This window comes from Rhinatrema bivittatum, chromosome 17, assembly GCF_901001135.1.
Source record: "Rhinatrema bivittatum chromosome 17, aRhiBiv1.1, whole genome shotgun sequence".
Classification (NCBI taxonomy): domain Eukaryota; kingdom Metazoa; phylum Chordata; class Amphibia; order Gymnophiona; family Rhinatrematidae; genus Rhinatrema; species Rhinatrema bivittatum.
The window spans coordinates 60304115-60324009 of NC_042631.1; the positions used below are offsets into that span (position 1 = coordinate 60304115).

Genomic DNA, 19895 nt, shown 5'->3' on the forward strand with positions numbered 1-19895 from the left:
TAACCTTAAGTTAAAATCACCTCCCCGTATGTCCTGCTTTAACACTTCTAGCACTGTACATCTCATACTACTAAAAGAGTGATCTTTCTGAATGCAGTGTTATACCATCAGTGCTTCTAGTCTCATACATTTTAATGCACTCCTGTGCTCAATCAAGCGTGTTTTAAGACTTCTCACTGTCTTGCCAATATACACTAATGTGCAGGGGCACCATATCGCATAAACAACTCCTTGAGTAGTACAGGTTGACCTTGCCCGAGGTTTATAAAACCGTAGTTTCTCTATTGGAATGCAAATGTTAGAACAAGCATTCTCGCATACAGTTCAAGCACCACATGGAAAATGGCCCAATGTTATGCTATCCTGTGCTTGAAACGTTTTAAACATAGAATGAACAACTCGATCCTTGATGTTGTTACCTCTTTTAAACGCCATCCATGGCCGCTCAGCAAAAACCTGATACACTTGCAAAATATGCCAGTGCTTTTTGATGCTATCTACTACTTTTCCTATGCCAGCTGAATAAGGCAATACAAAGGTCAGTTTATTTTTTTTTTTGTTTTGACTGGGGGACTAACAGAAGCTCTCTATTATTCCATCTAGCTCTTTTCCCTACTGCATTCAGAAAGATCTCTCTTTTAGTAGTATGAGATGTACAGTGCTAGAAGTGTTAAAGCAGGACATATGGGGAGGTGATTTTAACTTAAGGTTATTGCAACAAGAACAAAGGTGGATTTTTAAACTGCAGACCACAGAGCCTGCAGGTTTAAACAAGGAAGTGGACTGGTCGGTGTTCATGTAGATATAGAGTGATTGGGAGGAGCTCAGATAGACTCTTTTGATTGGCTGAGATTTGAGTGTAGGAGGGAAGTTTAAACATCAGGAAGTCTTGACGAGTTTTTTTGAGTGCATATGCGCCGATAATGAGAGATTGGTTGGAGTCCCGGTAAACTTTCCTGATTGGTGAGACGCTGAAGGTAGGAGGGACGTTTAAATACCAGGAGGTGTTGATGAATACTTCTGAGCGCATTTGCGCCGAAGGTTTTGTGCTGTGGGGAGGAACCGGGAACGGTCAGCTAAACGAGTAAGTCCCGTTGTGATGAACGTCTTTTATTTAACAAAGAAAAAATGTTTTAAAAGAATTTTCTGCAAATGGGAATAGTATACTGATTAGAATGGCAATTTACGTTTTGACTAGGAGGAATCCCCTGAAGCAGGCGAGCCGTGCCGCAGAAACATTACAATGTCGGGAGGTTGGAGTTTTAACAGTCACAAAACATTGGTCGATAGTACTGCCTTTTAGGCAGGCAATTCTGAGGTTCATGGGATAAGACGTGGAGAAGTTTTTTCACGGAAACGGTGTGGAGTGGTGAACACGGAAAGATAAGTAACATAAAAAACACAAAACGATTTAAAAAGATAGTTGTATAAAATAAAAGCATTATCTTATGGAAATTGGTAAATGAAGTACATCTTTTGTGCCATTGTTATCATGAAAGTGGTTGTAGCCCTGTATTAGGGCAAGAGCCTAAACGATTGAGCACACAGTCTGATTCCAATTCCCTAGGTTAGAACAAATTAGTATAAACATATGATATTTTAAGCAGTGAATATTAATCCTCACATGTTGTATGTGGATGATTATACTGAGTGAGGATAGTAGCCCTTTAATTTTGAATTGTTAGTATTTGTATGGCATATGGGGGGTATTTAGGCTGAGAAATATCCCCCTCTCTATTTTTCAAGTTATGCTGGGAAATAAGCTTGGGAGTGGATTCATTACAATAAATCCCCTGAAAATCAGTTGATTCAATGTTGATAATGTTCATTCCCCAATAAAAACAACACAATTTTGAATCTTTTAAATAAAAAATCTACCTCCCAAATTATATTCTTACAGGAGACACATTTGACATTGAAAGAACATCTCAAATTTAAAAGGGACTGGGTTGGTCAAACTATTTCTGCCTCCTACTCTGTCCACCAGCAAGGGGTTCTTACTAGAGATGTGAATCGGAACCGGAATCGGTTTGGATTCTGGTTCCGATTCACATGTGTTTTTTTTTTTCATCGGGCCCGATCTCAGTTTTGTTTATCAGCTGCGCCCGAGCCGATAAACAAAAAACCCACCCCGACCCTTTAAAACTAATACCTTAGCTTCCCCCACCCTCTCGACCCCTCCAAAAACTTTTTACAGGTACCTGGTGGTCCAGTGGGGGTCCCTGGAGCGATCTCCCGCTCCCGGGCCGTCGGCTGCCACTAATCAAAATGGCGCCGATGGCCCTTTGCCCTTACCATGTGACAGGGTATCCGTGCCATTGGCTGGACCCTGTCACATGGTAGGAGCATTGGATGGCCCACGCCATCTTGTGCTCCTACCATGTGACAGGGGCTGACCAATGGCACTGGTAGCCCCTGTGACATAGTAAGGGCAAAGGCTATCGACGCCATTTTGATTAGTGACAGCCGATGGCCCGAGTGCAGGAGATCGCTCCCAGACCCCTGCTGGACCACCAGGGGCTTTTGGCAAGTCTTGGGGGACCCTCCTGACCCCCACAAGACTTGCCAAAAGTCCAGCGGGGGTCCGGGAGCGACCTCCTGCACTCGGACCTTCGGCTGCCAGTATTCAAAATGGCGCCGATAGCCTTTGCCCTTACTATGTCACAGGGGCTACCGGTGCCATTGGTCAGCCCCTGTCACATGGTAGGAGCACAAGATGGCGCCGGCCATCCAGTGCTCAATATTGTGGGGTTTTACTATCGTTTTGTGGGACCCCCCGATTTCTGACGATTTTGAAAATATCGTCTGATATTTTCAATCGCCCGAAGCCCGATTCACATCCCTAGTTCTTATCCTGATTCATAAGAATCTCCCCTTTCAAGTTGAAATAATTATTGCTCATAAAGATGGTCATTGTGCTTTTGCTGATAGGTCACTATATAATCAGAAATATTTACTGGGTAATATATATGCACCAAATATCTATAGTCATGTTTTTTTTCTGAGCTGGTTACAATTTCCAGTAAATTCTTAGACCATGATTTAATATTGGGTGGGGATTTTAATGTTGTTTCCAATTTATTTATTTATTTACTTATTTATTTGTTGAGTTTTATATACCGTCATTCAGTAGAGCTATCATAACGGTTTATAAAAATATACATTTTTCTTAGCAGTTGTGTAACAGAAAAAACAATGTGAACGTTATACATTTTCTTAGCAGTTGTGCAACAATAAATTCCAAGGTTGATGCTAAACCACCTAGGTTTGCAATGTCCTGTGGGCAGAGGTATGGGCATTCCATTTTACTAAAGGAACTGCAGTTGATGGACATATGGCAGGTTTTACACCCTAATAAAATAGACTTTACATTTTACTGAACACATCACAGAGCGTATCCCAGACTTGATTATTTTCTTATTTCGGCTTTTCTTTTTCCTAGAATTACGGTGACTAAAATTGGAATGATGACAATCTCGGATCATGCTGCCATTTTTATGGAATTAGAAATGTTACAAAGGCAAGCTTTACCTAGGTGGTGCTTTCCCTCTTTTTGTACCACAAATAAGCTTTCAAAGATTTCCTGATAACCAGGTGGCAACAATATCTTGATGAAAGTATTTCTCCTGATCTTTCTCCTTAAGTGCTGTGGAAGGCGGATAAATCTGTACTTTGAGGTGAAATTATCTCATATGTAAGTTATAAGAACAAAGAAAGAGATACTCTTATAATGCAACTCACCCAAGAATTGACTGATTTTAAAAAGAGACATATAGTTTCAAACTTCAATTTGGACAGACAAGCTATGTTAGAAATAAAAAATCAACTAAATGATTTTCTGTTTCAAACGTCTCAACGTTCAGTATTATGGACAAAAGCCAGAATGTTCCGTCATGCTACAAGGCTTTTTGCAGCTCTCGGCCGCGGCAACCCCTGACTGTGCCCTCCTAACTGCTCCAATGCTCCTCTTCGCCGCGGCTCAGCACGGCGCGCTCTGCTCCATGGCAGGCCTCCCATGGCCTGTCGTATGGCTGCCAACGCCATCGCCCGTATGACATAGTGAGGGCAAAGGTAGCACCGGCGCCATTTTGAAGATTGGCAATACGGCCCGCGTGCAGGAAGTCACTCCCGGACCCCCGCTGGACTTTTGACAAGTCTTGTGGGGGTCAGGAGGCCCCCCCAAGCTGGCCAAAAGTCCCTGGGGGTCCAGCGGGGGTCCTGGGGCGATCTCCTGCATGCGTGACGTCGGGAGCCAGGAACCAAAATGGTGCCGGCGCTACCTTTGCCCTGTCACATGATAAGGGCAAAGGGCCACCGGCACCATTTCTCAACGCAGCCGTGGCCAGAGAGAGAGGGAGATCGCGTCGGGACCCCCCTACTGGACCCCAGGTAATTTAAAACATTTTGGGGGGGTTCGGGAGGGTGGGGGATTTGTTTTAAAGGTTCGGGGTGGGTTTTAGGGTTTTTTTGGTGTGCCGGTTTTCTCGCGCCCTATTTAACGATACAATACAAATGCCCCTGATGATAAATCGGGGGCATTTGTATTGTATCATGCACTCTAACGATTTTGGACGATTTTAAAATTATCTGACGATAATTTTAATCGTTCAAAAACGATTCACATCCCTAAAGACGCTGGGAATATCTGATTACCTGGGAGGGCTTTGGTGCTGAAGAGAATTCATGGGAGCCGTCATCCCACATTCTAGATAAAACTTTACTCCAGCACTTTCATCAAGCGCACCCTGGCAAGCCTGGCCCTTCTCGGAGAGGGCATAAGGGGGGGGGGGGGGTAATGTTGTGGCTCTCGGCCGCGGCAACCCCCGACTGTGCCCTCCTACCTGCTCCAATGCTTCTCTTCAATGCGGCTCAGCGTGGCATGCTGCGCTCCGCAGCAGGCCTCCCACGGCCTGCTGCATGGCCGCCAACACTGTCCTTCTCTCTTCAGCGGGGCTTTCTCTAGGCACGTGTGTGGAAGGCCCTGCCCTTTAAAGGGACAATGGCGGGAAAGCCAAGTCCAGCCCCGGAATATGACATCATCAAGCAGGGGTATTTAAACCCCACAGCTGCCACAGAACATTGCCTTTGCAACAGGTCATCTCTGCTTGAGTGCTAGTTGCTACAGATATTCTTCGTTCCTGCCTTGTTCCAGTTCCAGCTTCCATTCCTGCCTTGATCCATTTCTAGCCTCCGTTCCTGCCTTGATCCAGTTCCTACCTCGTCCCTGCTCCTGTTTCCAATCCTCGGCTTGATCGCCAGGATTGACCCCGGCTTGTCTTCTTGTCTCTGCTTGTATGCTGCCTGCTTGACCCTTGGCCTGTTTCATAGTTTCCACTCCTTCGCTGCCGGCCTCGGATCTTCTCCCTGGACTCCATTTACGTTTCTTTGCTGCCTGCCCAGACCCAGATTTCTGACCTTGTCTCCCTCTTCTACCTCACCAGTACCACCTCCCAGAGATGAGTTCCATTGGGGGCAATCCCTCAGTGGCGATTCATCACTCGCTTTGGCTCAAGGGTCCACAATCTCAACAAGGCTAGCTCAGTAATGATGCGATTACTTAAAAGCTCCCTATCAAAATATTATATATCTAATATGTTTGGCAAAAATGCAGAAGTTGTTACAGATACCAAACAAATTCTAGAGATTTTCCTTGATTATTACCAAACCTTATATGGTGGAATACCAATACAAGATGATCTTTGTACTGCTTTTTTTTAATGATGTGGCATTGCCTGGTATGTATGATTCTCATTTTCTCCCAGAACAAGCAGGATGGTAGTCCTCACATATTTATTTATTTTATTTATTTATTTAAAATTTTTGTATACCGACATTCGTTAAGAAAACATCACATCGGTTTCCATGAAACATAAACTGGCCAACGGGGCTTTACAATGTGACATCTGATGAAGTCACATATGGGTGACTTCATCAGATGGAGCCCTGTCATGGAAGTTTTGTCAAACTTTCTAGAACTTTGACTGGCACACTGAGCATGCCCAGCATGCCATAATCCCTGTGGCCACAGGGGTCTCCCTTCAGTCTTTTTTTTACGCGCTGCAGTTTGCCTCATGGGTTAGGAGCTCTGTGAGATTTCTCTCACCTTTTTCCTCACGGAAAACTTGAAGTTTACATCTTTAAAAGTTCCCTAACAGGGTTCTCCCATCGCGCTCCGTTCCCTCCAACGATCAGTAAGTTCTTTTCCCGTATCTCCGATCGGTTCCTGCTGCCTTACCATTCAGTTCCCACAGGTTACCGACCGTTTCGCGCCCTTTTTTTTTTCTGCATGGCGACCGGGTTCAGAAAGTGCCCAGAGTGTCTGCGAACAATGTCGATCATGGACCCTCACACTGTGTGTGTTTTGTGCCTGGGCCCATCGCACAATGTTCACCAGTGTCCCAACTGTGCCCAAATGACTCCAAAAGGCAGACATGCCCATATTGACAAGATGGAGACTCTCTTTAAATTAAAGTTAACTGCATCGACTTCTGCCCAGTCATCACCGGCGAGTAAATGTCCTTCCGTTGACAAACCTCATCGGGAGCAGCAGGGGGATGGTGACCATATGTCACCGATGCCATCCAGGGCATCGGTAGCATCATCCTCGGTGCCAGGGAAAGACTGGACTGAGCACCGAGGAAAACATCGCAACCGGCACCGATGCGATTCCACGCTCGGTGCCAGCACTGACATCGAAGCGGCTTCGATGACCATTGAGCCACCTTTGAAGAGGGCCTGGAGAGAGGAGCCTCCATCCTCCTCTGCATCCGAGACCCCAAGGCATTCCCCACCGACATCGGTGCCAGGTACTGAGCCTCCACAAATTCCTGTGGAAGAGCCATTAATGCCTAGCCTGCCTCCCCCTGTAGCTGCGCTATCCACATCAGCTTTAAGGGAGGAACTGGACATCCTTGTCCGCCAGGCAGTCCTCGATGCCTTCCAAAACCTGCAGCCGCCATCAATGCTGGCCCCCATACCATCACCAACCCCGGAACTATCAATGTTTGCACCTTTGCTGGATCACTTCGATACCCTCATCAGTGTTTTCCCAACTCAGCCCATTCCATGAGCACCGAGTCGGCCATTGAGACCTCGCAGCTCCAGATACTTGTTCCGGGCTCCTCGGAGGAAGACGACACAACTTCTAGTCCAACTCTAGCTCCAGGTCCATCTATGCTGGAACCACTTCCAGGTCCATCGGGGCTCTCGGGACTTAAACGTCCTCCATTCCCCTCAATGCCATCGATTCCATCGAAGCCTCCATCAATGCAGGTATACCCTCCATCAAAGTCATCGAACCCTCCATTGATGCCTATGCGCCCTGGAATTTATTTATTTATTTATTTATTTATTTCACTTTATATACCGACTTTCAAATTCATTTCAAGGCGGTTTACAATAAATTAAGTTGCAGTAGCAACACTCAAATACATATAAAACAATCCTTACACATTTTACAACACATAAAATTTAAACTAAAACATTTTAAATACCACTTTAAATACAGCCATACAGTAGCCCCACCTCTTCTTCCCCTATCATCGTACCATTTATCCTCTATCCCATCCTCCTACTTGTTTAGTCTTCCCCTTATTAAGCCTCCTTTCCACCCTCACCCAATTAAACTTCTCACTATTAACCCTGCTTAGCCCTTCTAGTAACTCCTCAATCTATGGAGGTATGATAAGAAAGGTCCATTAATTAGCATTAGTTAGCATAAGCCCTTTCAAATAGCCAGGTTTTAATTTGCTTCCTAAAGCTGCTGATATTCTCCTCTAACCGAATCTCAACAGGCAAAGAGTTCCACAACTTTGGTCCTGCCAAGGACAAAGATCTTTCCCTCACTGAGCTCAAATGAGCCAGTTTGGGTGATGGAATAGTCAACAGGGCCTGCCCAAGAGATCTCAACTTCCGTACTGGAGCATGAATGCGCAGTGAGGCATTTAGCCATTCAGAATTCCTGCCATAAATGGCCTTATGTATTAAAGTTAAACATTTATATTTTATACGGGCCTGCACCGGCAACCAATGTAAACCCATCAGAACTGGGGAAACATGATCAAATTTCTTAATATCGGTTAGGAGTCGCGCCGCGGCATTCTGCAATAATTGCAGTGGGTGAATAGTTGATAATGACACACCTAGCCATAGTGCATTACAATAATCTAATTTGGGCAAAATTAATGCCTGAACCACAATTCGGAAGTCATTTGAATGCAGTAATGGTTTTAATCTCCTCAGCACTCGTAGTTTGTAAAAACCATCTTTTATGATGGTCCTCACTGAAGTTTTCATGCTGAGCTCTGAATCAAGAATACATCCTAAGTCTCTAACCTCCCGTTGGATCTTATATGTAGGAAGACAGTTTAAAATATCGATCTCTACTTTCTCTGTTATTTTATTACTGACAAACAGTATTTCAGTTTTGGAGTTGTTTAATGCCAATGACATATGGTTGAGAAGTTGTTTTATTGACTTATAATATACCTCCCATAATTTCAACGTAGCTGCCAAGGAATCTTTTATAGGCAACAGTATCTGAATATCATCTGCAAACAGATAGTGTACCAGTCCCATACCCGCTAAAAATCGACATAGTGGCGCCATATAAACATTAAACAATGTTGGCGAAAGGGATGAACCCTGGGGGACTCCGGTATATAAGTCAACTACATCAGATTCTACTGTTCCCAATTTAACTACGTACGATCTATTGGTAAGAAAGGATCTAAACCAGTCAAGAGTTTTTTCTTGAAGCCCAATTTCGCTCAATCTTAAAATAAGTGCTTCATGACTGACAGTATCAAATGCTGCCGATACATCCAACAAAATAAGTAAATAAGAAGTATTTTGGTCAAAGCCTCTCTGAATAGTGTCAGTTACTGAAATTAGCAAGGTTTCGGTATTATGAGATTTCCGAAAGCCGTACTGTGATGGAAAAAGCAGCTGATGTTCTTCTAAATGATCCATAAGTTGTCGATTGACCACTTTTTCAATTAATTTAGCCAAAAAAGGCAGAATAGATATTGGTCTATAATTGGCAAGAACTTCTGGATCCAAATTGGCTTTTTTCAAAATGGGCTTTACTACTGCACGTTTCAAATCATCTGGAACTATCCCTTCTTCTAAAGATAGATTAATCAAATCCGCCAATGGTTTAGCTATGATATCTTGAACCATCTTCAAACTATTAATAGGCATTTTATCCATAGAATGGTTGGCAGGTGTCATTTTTTTTATTAGGTTTACTACTTCTAGTGATGAGACTAGATCATAATTAGTCCAGTTCACCGAAGGGTTGCTGGGTAAAGTAATATTTTGTGAAACCGACGAATTTAAATCTTTTAATACTGCTTGAATTTTTTCTTTAAAAAAGGACGCAAACTCATTACATTTGTTCTTTGGGTTATCCCCCCAGGTAGACAAATTGCCTCTAAGATTAGTAAGTTCTGAGACATATTGAAACAGGATTCTTGGATTGAACTGGAATTTATGAATTCTCTCGGAATAGAAATTACGTTTAGCACCTTTAATTGACTCCCTATATTCATTTAGGGTTACTCTATAATTTACTTGTGATACCTCATCTCTAAGTTTCCTCCAGATTCGTTCCACTTTCCTTAATCCTTTTTTAAGGTCTTTTAAATGGGAGGAAAACCAAGGAGCTCGATATTTACCTTGGAGAGGAATCATTTTTTTTATAGTGGGACATCATTTATTTGCCAACTCTGTCATGGCTGAATTCCATGAATTCACTGCATCCAAAATATTGGATCTATCTAGTGATGTCATAGCAGCCGGAAAGTTGGCAATTAAATCTTCACTAGTACATGTCTTTTTAACTTCAATCTCTATGTTTTCATTTAGTAATGTTTTAGTCTGAGGCTTTTTTAGAGAGAGGGCTGCTGTAATTAAATAATGATCTGACCATGGAACAGGTAAAATGTTAGGTGCTGCATTAGCCTTAAAGGCCTCATTTATGAACACCAAGTCTAACGTATGTCCCGCTCTATGGGTGGGAGCGTTGATCAGTTGTACAAAGCCTATTGCTTCTAACGTATTTAAAAAGGAATCACAACTGACTGAACGTGGCATCGAATCCACATGAACATTAAAATCACCCATTATAATTGTTGGGACCTTGATGTCAATCCTAGATGATGAATGTTGGACATTCTTCCTCCTTCAGGAACTCCCTATGACCCATGGGAGGATGTGGACACAGATACCTCCATATCAGAGGACTTGCTCTCAGAGCCTCCACCAGAGGAAAGATGGTGGTCTCCTTCTAAAGACCTTTCCTTCGCTAATTTTATCAAGCAAATGTCTGAAACCATCCCCTTCAACCTAGAGACGGAAGAAGACACCCATCACAAGAACTTGAAGGTTCTGCAGTTTGTTGATGCCCCCAAGGAAATTATGGCTATCCCAGTGCATGAAGTCCTGTTGGACCTCCTACACCACCTATGGGAGCATCCTGGCACTGTTCTACCGGTCAACAGGAAAACAGATGAAACATATTTAGTACAACATGCCCCCAGGTTTTCAGAAACTACAACTGCCTCATCAATCTGTTGTGATGGAATCCGCACAGAAGAAGGCTAAGCGATTACGTCCGCATTCCTCAGCTCCCCCTGGTAAAGACCAGAGGTTCCTGGATGGACTGGGTAGAAAAATCTTCCAAGGCTCCATGTTGGTATCCTGTATAGCTGCCTACCAACACTATATGACCCAGTACCAAAGAAATCTATGGAAACAAGTCCAAGATTTTGCGGACTCCTTGCCTCAACAGCAGCAAGAAAGCCTCACTACCATCATCCAGAAGGGGTTTGAAGCAGGGAAGCATGAGGTAAGAGTGGCATATGACTCCTTTGAGACTGCTTCCTGGTTGTCAGCAACATTATCCTCCTGCATTTCGAGCGAGACCAACCAGATCCCCTCAAAGGGGACATACATGCCAGCCCAAATCACCCAGAGCACAACCAGCCCCACAGTCTGGTCCAGCCTCTGGATTTTGATGCATTTCCAGAGAACGGCGCAATTCCTCATTGAACCCAAACCCAGAAATACCTGTAGGAGCCAATTGCGCCACTTCCAACACAATTGGTGTTCCGTTTGTGAGTGAACAGTTTATAATGTCGGCCAAAGGTTTGGCGATGATGTTAGGAATTGTAAGAAGGAGTTTGGTCGGAATTTGGTCTATTGGGTACGATGAGGGCTTCATTTTCTTGATGATAGATTCTATTTCCAGGGATGATGTGGTATCAAAAGATTCTAGGGACCGTTTGTGTGTCGATGGGGCGTGGTTTTGGTCTGGTGGAGGCTGGGAGTTGTGAATGGGGTTAGGAATGGGGTTGGAGGATGTTAGCGGGATAAGTAGATTTTTTATTTTGTTGTCGAAGAAGACTGCCAGCTCGGTGGATTTGTTTTGTGCTTCTACTTCCGGGATGATAGGAGGAATAGGGGTGGTGAGTGTGGCAACATATGAGAAGAGTGTTTTTGGGTCGTATATGAAGCCGTGTATTTTTTTGGCGTAGAAGTCTCTTTTGGTATGAAGAATAGTGGCCCTATAGTAGCTCATAGTGGTTTTGTAGGAGGCCCGTGCAGTATTAGTGGGGTTCTTCCGCCATTGTTGTTCTTTATGTTGAAGGTTTTGTTTAAGTGTTCTTAATTCTGATGAGAACCAGGGTTTTTTGTTAGTACAGGCAGGATTAATATTTTTGGATGTCAAAGGGCATATTTTATCAGCTGCTGCGTGGGTGATGGTTAGCCAGGAGTTCATGGCGGTGTCCGCATTTGTGAGGTCCAGGTTAGTTAGTTCCTTGGTGAGTGTGTTGCTGAGAGTTTCCATGGAGCATGTTTTTCTAAATTGGATCGTGGATTTGGAGATGTTGTTGGTGGGTTTATTCTTTATGGATATTTCCGTTTCTATAATTGAGTGATCTGACCAAGGGATGGGGGTGCAGGTAGGAAGAGCAGTGGTCGAGATCGGATCATTCGTAAATATTAAATCTAGTGTGTGTCCTGCTTTGTGCGTGGGTTTGTTAATAATTTGTTTGAAGCCCATGGCCATGAAGGATGAGAGGAGGGCTTCGCAGTTGGCTGAGGGAGATGGGGAGTCCACATGAATATTGAAGTCTCCTAGCAGTTCGCTGGTGAGTTGGTATTGATGTGTTTGGCTATAAGTTCTATGAGGGGTGATGGGTCGGAGTCTAGGAGCCCAGGCGGGGCGTAGATGAGGCAGATTTGGAGTTGATTGGATTTGAATAGCCCGATTTCAAGTTTAGTTGAAGTTTTAATTGCATGCTGGGTTAGTCTAAGTTCTTTTTTGGCAGCTAGCAGTAATCCTCCCCCTCTTTTTTTTGTTCTAGGGATGGAGAAAAAGTTGTAAAGTTGTGTTGGTAATTGGTTGATTAGTGGTGTGTCCGTGTTTTTTAACCATGTTTCAGTTATAGCACACAGGTCCGGTTGGGTGTCCAGTAGGTAGTCATTGAGCAAGTGAGATTTTTTTGATAGAGATTGAGAGTTGAGGAGGGTTAGTGTGATTAAGGATAGGCCTAGGAATTGGGTTAGAGGGGAGATCATGATGGGGATCAGGGATCTCTTAGAGCGTTGTATCTTGGGAAAGGGTGAATTAACTCTGTTGAGGGAGGAGTGCGGGATGATAGGGATAGGGAAGGTTTGCATCATGTTGATTAACTGGAGAGGCTGGCTGACTGCTGGAGAGACTGGCTGACTGCTGGATGTTGGAGGGCTGGTTGAATGCTGGGTGCTGGATTCTAGAGTGGCTGGATGAATGTGGATGCTGGATTCTGGAGGGGCTGGTTAGATGCTGGATGTTGAATGATGTTGAATGCTGGGTGGTGGATGCTGGAGTGTCTGGATGAATGCTGGGTGCTGGATTCTGGAGTGGCTGGATGAATGCTGGATTTTGGAGTGGCTGGATGAATGCTGGATGCTGGAGTGGCTGGATGAATGCTGGATGCTGGAGTGGCTGGTTGAATGCTGGAATGCTGGAGTGGCTGGATGAATGCTGGATGCTGGAGTGGCTGGATGAATGCTGGATTCTGGAGTGGCAGGATGAATGCTGGGTGCTGGATGCTGGAGTGGCTGGATGAATGTTGGATGCTGGAGTGGCTGGATGAATGCTGGATGCTGGGTGCTGAATTCTGGAGGAGCTGGAAGAATGCTTGAGGAGAAACTGCTTTAGGGCGGTAGGATTAATGGAGAGGGTGGATTGGCATAAGATGGTGCGGGTAGCTTCTTGTTCTATGTGTTGGTGCGCACGAAGGGGCGCACAAAGGGGCAGGCCCCTTTGTTGCGCTCTTTAGGCACACGACACCTGCAGCCGTTTTCAGCCCTTTAAAGGGCTCTGGGGAGGCGTCAGGGCTTCCAGGGAGGGCTGAGCGGTGCCCTTCCAATTGCTGCTTCCTTGTTGAATTCGCAGCGTTTTTATTTTTTTCTAATTTTTTTGCTCACCTCGGGGCCTCGCGAGAGGCTTGTCCCTGGTCCACCTCCCCTGGCCCCGATGGGCCGACGCCGATCGCACAGGGAGGGCCGACCCGGACCGAGGGGGCAGTGCAGGGCGACGGCACCGAAGAAAAGGGAGCGCCTGCAGCCGTTTTCAGCCCTTTAAAGGGCTCTGGGGAGGCGTCGGGGCTTCCAGGGAGGGCTGAGCGGTGCCCTTCCAATTGCTGCTTCCTTGTTGAATTCGCAGCGTTTTTATTTTTTTCTAATTTTTTTGCTCACCTCGGGGCCTCGTGAGAGGCTTGTCCCTGGTCCACCTCCCCTGGCCCCAATGGGCCAACGCCAATCGCGCGGGGAGGGCCGACCCGGACCGAGGGGGCATTGCAGGGCAGCGGCGCCGAAGAAAAGGGAGCGCCTGCAGCCGTTTTCAGCCCTTTAAAGGGCTCTGGGGAGGCGTCGGGGCTTCTGGGGAGGGCTGAACGGTGCCCTTCCAATTGCTGCTTCCTTGCTTCCAACGCTGGGGTCAACCAACCATCGATCTCTTTGCATCCAAACTGAATCACAAAGTGGACAGATTCTGTTCCCTGCACAGACAACAAAACATGTTAGCCATGGATGCCTTCGTTCCTCCCTGGAACACAGGCCTCCTATATGCGAATCCTCCGATACCACTAATAGCCAAAACTCTAGTGAAGCTATAACAGGACAGGGGATCAATGATACTCATAGCCCCATACTGACCTCGATAAGTATGGTTTCCCATGCTTCTCGACCTCTCCATCCAAGAACCAATTCACCTGGGCACAGCGCCCAATCTTATAACTCAAAACCATGGCATGTTTCGCCACCCGAACCTTCAGACTCTATCCCTCACAGCCTGAATGTTGAAAGCCTGATCCTACAACCACTCAAACTTTCAACTAGGATTTCTCAAGTGCTTGTAACTTCACGAAAGCCTTCCACACGGAAATCTTATTTTTCTAAGTGGAATAGATTTACCATGTGATGCACGCAAAAAGGTATCGATCCCTTTTCATGCCCCACTCCATCTCTATTAGACTATCTCTGGCACCTTTCAGACTCTAGTCTCCAGACTTCCTCAGTATGGGTACAACTCAATGCCATCTCAGCATACCACAAGGGAGTAGGAGATGCCCCAATAACAATGCAATCCCTTGTGAGTTGGTTTATGAGGGGCCTACTACAACTTAAGCCCCCTCTATGGCCACCAGTTACTGAATGGGACCCGTTTGAGCCTTTGCACTCCTGCAATGTTAAATTTCTTACATGGAAAGTTATTTTCCTAATAGCATTACATCTGCTCAAAGGGTCAGTGAGTTACAAGCCTTTGTCACATACTCACCCTATACAAGGTTCCTCCATGGCCGAGTGGTCCTTTGTACTCACCCTAAATTCCTTCCCAAGGTGGTAACCGACTTTCACCTGAATCAATCTATAGTCTTGCCCACCTTTTCCTTTTCCCAAGGCCTCACTCTCACCAGGGCGAGAGAGTTTTACACACCTTGGACTGTAAACGTGCACTTGCATTTTACCTAGACCGCACTGCAGTCCATAGGAAATCCACCCAACTCTTTGTTTCTTTTGATAAAATCAAACCGGGAGTTGCAGTGGGCAAACACACTCTCTCCAACTGGCTAGCAGACTGTAACGAATTCTGCTATGACAAAGCAGGTCTTCCCCTTCAGGGACAAGTGAAGGCACACTCAGTAAGAGCCATGGCATTGTCAGTAACACACTATCGTTCAGTACCGATTGCTGAGATCTGTAAAGCTGCAACATGGAGCTCTCTCTACACATTTGCAGCACATTACTGCCTGGACAAGGAAGGACGTCAAGACTCTGCCTTTGGTCAATCTGTCTTGAAAAATAATTTCCAGTATAATCCCAACTCCTTTCACACCCACCTGCTGTGATTTTCAGGCTGCCTCATTTTTACCAACAGTACACCAGTTATTGTGCCTGTTGCACAAGTTGTATGCTGTAGGTCCAAACAAATATGAGTCAGCCTGTAGATTACTAATCACCCATTTGTGAGGACTAACATCCTGCTTGTCCTGGGAAAAAGCAGAGTTGCTTACCTGTAACAGGTGTTCTCCCAGGACAGCAGGATGTAGCCCTCACGAAACCCACCCACCACCCTTCAAGTTGGGTACGAAACTGTTTTATTTTTTTATTTTTCGCTCGCACCTTTTGCTACAAACGAGACTGAAGGGAGACCCCTGTGGCCACAGGGATTATGGCATGCTGGGCATGCTCAGTGTGTTAGTCAAAGTTCTAGAAACTTTGACAAAAGAATTCCATGACAGGGACCAATACAACTGTTGGAAATTGATTTTGCTATTAAGCAATTGCAGTTCGGGAAGGTGCCAGACTTGGATGGGTATAGTCCAGAATATTACAAAATGTTGAGACCATTATTAGTATCTGCAGTTTTATAATGGTGCTTTGGAAGCTGGAATTCTTTTGGGGGAGGCCAATCAAGCTTTAATTATGAAATTTTCAAAAAATGGTAAGAACTTATCTAAGCTGGAGAGTTATCGTCCTATTTCTTTATTAAATGTGGACCTCAAACTTTTGGCATCTATCTTAGTGAACAGACTTAGTCTAGTGGTTCCTGATTTAGTGTACTCAGACCAAGTGGGTTTTGTTAAAGGGAGGCATGGTGTTAGTAATATGTGCAAATTAATACACACCTTTTGGTCTTCTGTATCTACTGACAAGAATAAATTGATTATAAATCTAAATGGAGAGGTATGGTTTTAAAGAGAGTTTTTGAGGTGGTTGCACCTATTGTATGCTAACCCAACAGCTAGGATAACTATTAATGGGTGGATTTAGGATGCTTTTAATCACAAGGAAGGGACACGACAAAGCCATCGCCTCTCACCTCTTTTGTACATGTAATTCGTAGAACCATTGGCCCTAAAACTTCATAAATGTACTCACTTTCATTTGGGCAGAACGAACAGAAGATATGTTTATTTGCAGATGATATTCTTCTTTGACTCTGAACCTATTATGCGGATTTTCCAAAACTTTTGTGAGTTTGCAGGGTTGATCATTAATTACTCAAAATCAGAAGTGTTAGCAGTGCCACCATCTTTTAAAGATTCCTGGCCCCTGACCATTTCCTTTAAAATGGATGACCTCAAGTTTTACTTATTTAGAGTTGACATTTTCTTTTGATTATAGACAGATTTATAGTCTTAACTCCAGTCATTGAATCAGTCCGTTAACTTTACAATCCTGGATAGAACTTCCTTTGTCATTATTTGGTAGAGCAGCATTTTTCAAAATGGTATTTTTTCCCAAATTTCTGTATATCTTACAAATGTTACCCTGTTGGCTCAGAAAGAAAGATGTCCATTGACTGCAGTCAATTGAGCTTTTTAAGAAAGAATATTGCTAAGCATATTAGCTATATTACATTGCAACAGGATTATGGTTTGGGAGGAATACTTCTACCAGATTTTCACTTTTATAATTTTGTGAGTCAATTCTGATTTGTAAAAAGGTGGGAAGTCAATAACTTTCAATATTGTATGAGGAATATAAACACAGAGAAGCCAAGGTCCTCAAAAATATTTATAGGTAAAACAATATTTCTGTGAATGCCTGACTCAAGGCCTGAGTTTCGCCCAGTGAAGTGCTGTTAATACAGATTTTGTCAGGACAGCAGGATGTTAGTCCTCACGAAACCCGCCCGTCACCCCGCAGAGTTGGGTTCGCTTACGATTTGTTGTTTTATTTTTCGCACGTACTTCTTGCTATATATGAGACTAAAGGGGGTCCCCTGCTGGATGCATAGTTGGTGCTGTTCTGGGCATGCCCAGTAGGTGCCAGTCAAAGTTCTAGAAACTTTGACAAAAGTGTTCCGTGATTGGGCTCCATCCTGATGATGTCACCCACACGTGAGGACTAACATCCTACTGTCCTGTGAGAACACCTGTTACAGGTAAGCAATTCTGCTTAACACAGCATGAGTCATCTTTAGCTTGCCAGAGGATAGAGTAGACTAGATTCTGGCTATTTTTGTACAGACTTTTATTGTTTACAGGCAAATTAAACAAACAGAAGCATGCTTTCATCAGCAGTGTTGAAAAAAATGTAGTAGTCTTCAGATAAGTATCTTTAGCAAAGTTATTACATCCATCTCTTCAATTGTGAAGCCCTCGATCTTTTGTGGTACCCACTTTCTGGTCTTGGACTTTTAAGGAGGTTCAAACAAACACTCCTTTACAGGACAGTAAGGGAGGACAAGGCCATAGTGGAGAGACTAAAGGAATTCTTGCTTTGCTCTTTACTAAGGAAGATGTAACAGTGATACCCATAACAGAAATTTGTTTGGATTGGTGGCTCACAGGACGGACCCACAAGCTGCCATACTCATCCTGATACCGCCAACATCCGGTTCCTTCTCACAGCCAACATAGCCAGCAGAAAGACCCTTCCCATGGCAGGATGACGCCTTGTCCGCCACTCTCAGCCTTGGTCCCTAAGTGCACACACCAACATCTACTTTCCTAAAGGGCCCACGGCAGGAATGCCCATGGTGCCCATGGATGACGTCAACAGCCTTAGCCCTATAAAGGACTTTTCAGACAGCCTCAGCAACAGGTCTCCTATTTTTTATTCCCAGTGCATGTTGCTTCCTTGTGCATCCCTTGTTCCTGCCATGCCCTACCTTCTCCTTTCCTTGCTTCCCGTGCCTTGTTCTTGCCTTGTCCGTGCCCTGCCTTTGTCTTGTCCATGTCTTGTTGCGTTGTCCTGTTTGTCTGATCTGTCTTGTTTCTTGTTTCCTTGACTTGACTTCCTGCTATCGACTTTTGCTTGGATTGGATCACTGTTGACTGCTGTCTGGACTTGACCCCTAGCCTTGGACCTGACTGTGCTCTGCCTGCTGCCTGCTGCCTGCCCTGACCTGTGGCCTGCTTTTCGTTACTGCTGTCTGTTACCTGCCTTGATCCCTAGCCTGTCTATCATCTCCGCTGTCTGCCACCTGCCCTGACCTATGCTCCGTCTTGGTCTCTTGCCTCTAGACAACCCTAGGGATCCACATAAGACCTGCCAGCCACCAGAAAAGGGCTCAACCTGTGGGGGTGGTGACTGATACAGATGAAGCTCCAGCCAGTTTTGCCACAGGGTTTTCTCGCCAGCTGTCAGTGTGGGCCTAGTGGGCTTGTTCACTAGGCAGTGCCAACCACACCTCAGCACTAAATTTCCACTTCTCTAATAAACCTTACAGATTACTGAGACAATGGACCCAGCAGATCTCAGCTCTTTTCAAGCCATCCCGGGCTTGAGCCAATGAATTTAACAACAGCAGGGAATTCACAATCAGGTTATGGGACTCATAGAGAGATTGGCCATCTACTCAGATGCTCTGGCAGTGACACAGGCCCCGACTGCTATGGTTCCACCTTCTACCAGACTGGCGTCTCCACCCAGGCCAAGTTTGCAGCTCCTGACTCTGCCACATTATCATGGGGATCCTAAGGAGTGTCGCAGCTTTATAAATTAGTGCCGTATGCATTTTGAGCTGCAGGCAATGCTGCTCTCCACAAACCAGACCAAGGTCACCTACATTCTCTCCTTGCTTGGTGGCATAGCTCTCACCTGGGCCTCGCCCTTGAAGGAATGGGATGTCCTCTGCTTCAGAATCTCTCTGATTTCCTTCATCAGTTCTAGCTTGTGTTTGAAGAACCAGGTTGGGCCTCTTCCATTGCAGCAGAATTTCTAAGAAATCGTCAGGGATCACGAACTGTCAGAGATCGGGTGATCCAGTTTCGCACCCTCATTTTGGAGCTGAAATGGGGCAAGCATAGCCTTACTGCCATATTCTGGCAGGGCCTTTCTGTCAGGATTGAAGATGAGCTGACTGGCTGGGAAGTTCCCACTACCCTGAATGCCTTTTTCTCCTAGGACAAGCAGGATAGTAGTCCTCACATATGGATCATAGCCCTCACATATGGGTGACATCATTAGATGGAGACTGGCACGGAAAACTTGCGTCAAAGTTTCTAGAACTTTGAATGGCACACTGAGCATGTCCAGCATGCCTTAATCCATGCGTCCACATAGGGTACCTCTTCAGTTTCTTTTTTATGCTGAGCTTTCGTCTTGCGGTGTTCTAACTCGTGCTCTTTTCTTCTGGAAAACTTTCCACGGTGGGATTTTTTTCATCCTTTTCCTGCAACAGGTCCCACTTGGCTACCCCTGCCTTTATCAGTCCCTACGGCATGGTAAATTTTTCTTTTCGCAGTCGGTTCCTGCAGTGGTGATGCTTCGGTGCCCGCTGGTCATCAACTGTTTCGCCGTTATCGTTATGGCTTCATTGGGTTTTTGTAGGTGCCCTCAGTGCCCCTGGACCTTGTCCATCATGGATCCTCACAATGTGTGCATCCTTT

General features: G+C 45.0%; 1 protein-coding gene across 1 annotated transcript in view; it reads left to right on the forward strand.

Annotated features, from left to right (window-relative positions):
* Window positions 1-19895, forward strand: part of LOC115079138 (sodium/hydrogen exchanger 10-like) — a 947289-nt gene that overhangs the window by 326769 nt on the left and 600625 nt on the right. The gene's annotated exons all lie outside the window — the stretch shown is intronic.